The sequence below is a fragment of the Megalobrama amblycephala genome, linkage group LG24, assembly GCF_018812025.1.
Source record: "Megalobrama amblycephala isolate DHTTF-2021 linkage group LG24, ASM1881202v1, whole genome shotgun sequence".
Classification (NCBI taxonomy): domain Eukaryota; kingdom Metazoa; phylum Chordata; class Actinopteri; order Cypriniformes; family Xenocyprididae; genus Megalobrama; species Megalobrama amblycephala.
In genome coordinates, this window is record NC_063067.1 from 26,885,775 (window position 1) to 26,891,871 (window position 6,097).

General features: G+C 34.8%; 1 protein-coding gene across 1 annotated transcript in view; it reads right to left on the reverse strand.

Annotated features, from left to right (window-relative positions):
* LOC125259674 (hemicentin-1-like) overlaps positions 1–6,097 on the reverse strand; it is a 92,445-nt gene that overhangs the window by 42,048 nt on the left and 44,300 nt on the right. The gene's annotated exons all lie outside the window — the stretch shown is intronic.

Sequence of the window (6,097 nt, forward strand, 5' to 3'; positions counted from 1 at the left end):
TACAAATACAACAAGAACATAGTAATAAAAATTCTAATAATAAATTTTTTTTTTTTTTTTTTAAAAACAGAGCGGCAAAACTGAGTACACATATCCATTGTTTTGAACATGCCATCTGAGGTAAAATTATATAATGAGGAATTACGGATGTGTGTGTCTATAGTATTTTAAATAAAAGGTTATTTCCACATTCTGTTGCACTTCACTGTGTATATTGCAATATTACTGTAAACATTAATGGCACCTTATATACTTACTTTAATAGTTCCTCTGTCATGGTTGTTTATTTTTGTGTACTATATTTTTGGACAGTTTCTGTCGCTTTGGCAATACTGCATGTAAAACATTTATGCTAATGAAGTAGTTAGAAGTTAAACTGACTACATAAAGTATATTTTCAGTCTCTACCAACTAAACCAAAAAAATAATCAAACTGATAACAGTGATAACTTTCTTTTATTTCAAAACAAAGCATATCTCTCTTTTACAATTATAATTACAGAATTATGAATTAATTACACATACAGATTATCACACATTATATTTTTTTATTATGTATGTGTGCGGGTATGTAGTGCGGGTATATTATTTATATATTAGTGTATATTATTTATATATTGTGTATTATTTATATATATATATATATATATATATATATATATATATATATAAATATGTAATATTTATATGTAAATGATATAAATGATATATAAATACATACACATAAATTATATAATATATCTATATCTCTCTCTCTCTCTCTCTCTCTATCTATATATATATATATATATATATATATATATATATATATATATATATATATATATATCACATGAAAATTCCTTCAAATCTTCTGAAATTCCCCTCCATCATTAAAAAAACAGTCAACAGAGCAATAGCCCTCAACTTCCTTAACTGAATAAAATCCTCGCAGGACTCCCCTTCTGCCATCACCAACATACCCAGGTGGGCAGTCCTTGAACAGAAAAAGAGAAGAGTAGAGAGAGCTGGTATTGGTTTCACTTTATTTCTTGAACAGCACAAATAACACTGTTTTGAAAATAATTCTACTCTTATTTTTACTTTTCAATTTAGAGGTGATGAAAACCCCCCTGCCTGTTGATTACTTGACCAAGGTAAGTACAGTATAAACTCCTATCAATCTATCAGTTTCCTTTTTTAGTATATCTTACAGTGGGGATCGAAAGTTTGGGAACCCCTTTCAGAATCTGTGAAAATGTGAATTTTTAACAAAACAAGAGAGATCATACAAAATGCATGTTATTTTTTGTTTAGTACTGTCCTGAGTAAGATATTTTACATAAAAGATGTTTAAATATAGTCCACAAGACAAACAATAGCTGAATTTATTAAAATAACCCCGTTCAAAAGTTTGGGAACCCTTGGATCTCAATACTGTGTGTGGTTACCTGATGATCCACGACTGTTTGTGTGTTTTGTGATGGTTGTTCAAGTCTCTTGTTTGTCCTGAGCAGTTAAACTGAGCTCTGTTCTTCAGAAAAATCCTCCAGGTCCTGCAGATTCATCAGTTTTCCACCATCTTTTGCATATTTGAACCCTTTCCAGCAGTAACTGAATGATTTTGAGATCCGTCTTTTCACACTGAGGACAATTGAGGGACTCAAACACAACTATTAAAAAAGGTTCAAACATTCACTGATGCTCCAGAAGGAAACACAATGCATTGAGAGCCGAGGGGTGAAAACTTTTGAACAGGATGAAGATGTCCACATTTTTCTTATTTTGTTGAAATATAATTTTTTTCATTTAGTACTGCCCTTCGGAAGCAACAGAAGATTCTTGCATGTTTCCCAGAAGAAAAATTAAGTACAATTTACCTTGATCTTCAAATTCAAAAAGTTTTCACCCCCCAGCACTTAACACATACGTAACGTCAAAATACGTGACGTCATCGCGCTACAGTCTGCAGCGAGGAGTATTTGGGTTTTGAAGCGAAAATGAGGACGCGGCCATCTTAGCTGCGCGTCACCGCACGTCACTCCCGGATAACTGAAAATGGGCAAATTTGAGGCGGGGAGGTGGTTTGAGCTGATGTGATTGGTTGCTGAAACCACGCCCGCCTAGCTCGACGTGACCACGTTAGCAAGCAAAGGAGCTATCTATCTAGATACTATCTAAATTATTAATAAAGATAAGTTTTAACATCAGAAAGTTCTAAAGGTTTACTGTCAATTTACGGTGTTTTTTTTAAGATATAGATGCTCCAACACCAGTAATTTGTGTTGGGTGTGCAAATAACAACATGGAACATCAAATGGGACTTCATACCTTTATAATAGAGATCGCGAGATGAATCCAATCTGTGGCACTTGGGTAAAATATAAATGTCCATTGCAAAACAAAAAAAAAAAACATTTCACATTTCTTCTGAATGATCTGCTCTCTGTCATCGTTCTTCAAGAAAGGATGCAATCCGAGCAGCGATCGTATCTAAAAAACAAATGAGCCTGTGTCCAAAGTATATTTTTTTCAAAATAGTGCAGCAGTTTTAGTTATAATATCCAAGCAGTGCTGTCAGAGTTGTATATCCTCCTGGTATTGTCATTGTAGTAACTTAAATCTCGCAATCAAAACTTTCAGCCAATGCCACGATCTAACAACGTGTGTTATGTGTCTCTTCCCCGTGCACGCACACAGACACACATCAGTCTCGAATATTATGCAGCAAGCCATATTTTACAATTGTATAAAATAATCGAGAAAAAAAGCACAAAAACGGCTGAGATGCCAAATTCAGCGGCAGGTGAGGTAACATGACGCCTCACAGACAGCAGCGCAATCTACCTGTCACTCAAGTGACCACGCCCTTAATTATGCAGAACTTTAAGGCTTAATATAATTTAAACGGATAAGTTATAAAAAAAATTTTCCCCCCCCTAAGAGTTGTCATGAAGGGCAAAAATAGCAGTATAGACCAAAACCACAATTTGAACCAACTTGTAAACATGTATTTTTTCTGCTATAAACTTGGCCAATTTAACATGGGACTCTATGAGATTCTGCTCTCTTTTGGAGCCTGTCCCTAGCGGCCAGTCGATGAATCGCAGTTTAAGTTACTTCCGTATTGGCTTCACGAGAGAAAGGGGGAGGTTGCCGCTTGGTCTACACTTTGTTAATGACAGGTGAATAAAAACTCTGCCGTTTTGAGCAGTGAGTGGATACTGACTAACAAACACTTCTGATTGGATATAGAGTTCAACAACTATGTCTGTGATTGGCTACATTGCTCACCGCTGCAAAACACGTTGTAAATAGATACATTTGACGTTCTTTTGAGCGTGAACACGCACTGGAGTGTTTGTCAAATCCTACAATATCAACTGAGGGTGTTCTTGCTTGTGTAGAACCGGGCATGAAAATGTGTAGCCTACACATCAACAACGAATAGAGGGGAAGGACTTGAGGAAAGTTTAATATCTTAGGTTTACAGAAAGATTCATATAATGATGGACTGAAGTGTACTGCATGCACTTTCAACACAAATACAAAAAAACAACATGACAATAGGCCTATATATTATACAGCATTTTTGTTCAGTTTTAAACTAAAAAATAAATCGGACAGTTATTATAGGCGTATCAGACAAAAATTATCGGTCAGTTTTAAAACAGTTTTAAGGTGGGAAGTATTTTTTCTGTCACATTCAGACCAGCCTCCTGATTTGGCATGTGGTGAACCAACATCCTGTGAAAGGCTTTAACAATTCTGCTAGAGATGGGGGTCTGCAACAAACTCAAACCAAAAAAAAAAAAAAAAAAACAGTGGCTGATGTGAACAAGTTTGCTTTTGTTCTCTGCAAAATCTGCAAGAAGTACAGGAGTGTCAGTGCTCTGTCACAAAACCAATAATAAACCAGAGCAAAGTGACAGAACATTTCATTAACCACAAGGCTACAGCTAGCAAAAATACTTAACTAAGAGTTTAAAATGCTCACAATGCTATGTTATACATATTTAATAGAGGTTAATGATCTGTTGTCAATATATGAAGACTTCAGATGCAAAAGCCTCTAAGTGCCATCTGAAATGTTCTTCTAAATGAGCATTTTTATCAAGCTCTTATGTTTAGGTTCAGTAATTTCACTTTAATGGCAACTAATAGGTCATTTTCATTGCCATTAAAGTGTTAATTAACTGAACATAAACATATGAGCTTCAGAGTATGTTTAGAGTTGACAAATCCAGACAAATCCAAACTGGTTTAGATCAGGCTCAACAGGCTCACAAAGCTCGTTCTCTGTCAACTCAGGTTTAATCCAGAGTTTTGAGATTAACTCTGAAGTGCGTGCACCTGAAAGTGTAGCATAAGTTACCATAGCAATGAAACCAGCTAAAAACCAATCCACCTTCATGAGCATGAAAAACCAGAGTTTGCTCAAACTAATCTTGAACTTACCTGGGTAGAAACTGAAACCAGTTTTGTGCAACAAGCCACCAGTGTGTCTAGTTACTCCCTTTTTTGCTCTGTGTATTTAATCTCTCAGTTTCAGTTAGTGTATTGATAATCATCTATGTGTGGTGTGGTTGTATATTCTCCTAGTTATTATACTGTTTGTTGGTTTATTTATTAGATTAAAGATCTGGTGCCTGTACCATGATGGAAGTTGAACAAACTCAGGGTTATAGGAATAGTTTTGAGTTGACAAAATTTTTCCAACAAGCTTTGTTATATTGGTCATTGACAAATAAAGCTTCAAAAAAAAGGTATTTTTTAAAAAATCTTTTCAAAACTGACGAAATGCATATTTTTGAGTCATGAACAATGTTTAAACAAGTTTGTTTTAACAGCATTTCAAAGTGTTTAAATTTCTTTTTTTTTCCTTTGTCAGGTGGTACAACCAAATATTTTTAAATATATATTATATCACTGTACCACCTTGTACCAACCTACCGATACTTGATATTAGCAGTTTATATCAGTATTCTACAAACATTTTCACTCTGCTACAATGATGTATTAATTTCCTCTGGATGTTTCATTATCAGGCTTAATATTATTACATTGTAAATTCATATAAAACAGCCATGTTTGCAGTTGTGCCACCCCAACATTTAAGAATATACAAATTGCCGTGTGGAAGCTTTTAATTATCTCAACTTCTTTAAAGGGGACCTATTATGCAAAATTCACTTTTGCATGGTGTTTAGCTATAAATGTGTGTTGGCAGTGTGTCTACACAACCACCATATAATGATAAAAATCCAACCACTCCTTTTTTTTTTTCAATTCCCAAAAATCATAAGCAGTGTCTCAGAACAAGCTGTTTCCAGATCCCTGGCAGTGTGACGTCACATTAGCTACAGTGCAAAGTGGATTAATTTTGTATTTGAAGAAACTCATTTATGTCTGCTCATTTCACACCGGACTGCTTTGTGAAATGTCAAATACAAAGGGACAATACAAAACAGAGGTTGTCCTAAAAATGTGTTACTCAAGGATAGTTCAGTAAACTGTTTGTGATCCATCTTACAGTCTCCAGAGCGATACAGGATATGGCAGTAATGAAGGTGAGAGCACTTTATTACAGTTCATCTGAGTTGATTAAAGTTTACCAGTTTATTAAGCACCACCTGAAAAAGCATAAGGTCTTTATATATTTGTTTACTGTTAGTTGTAACAAGTGTTTCTGTGTAATTCACTGTGTATGTTGATGCTAATGCAAGGGAGAGAAAGAGTTTTATGGATAATATTTTAATGCACAGTTGCACTGTGTTTTATTAAGCTCTTACAGTGATTTTCTAGAGTGAAAACAGACACTTAAGTATAATAAACTTTATAAAACTCATCGGTGAAGTTGAATGGGGTCTGGTACAACAGGCTTGTACTAATGTAGTGGATAAAAAAAAAGACAATATCCGTAATTATAACCGTAATTAAACTAAACTATACTTGTTCTATCTCCATTCAGCATATATTCGCAGTTTCTGACATTATAGTGTGTCCTGACCGTCTCCTTGCACCAGAGAATCAGCTCTTGAAGCTCCGCCCTCTTAGGCCAAGCACAGCAGCTTATTTGCATTTAAAGGGACCACACTGAAATGGCACATTTTTGCTC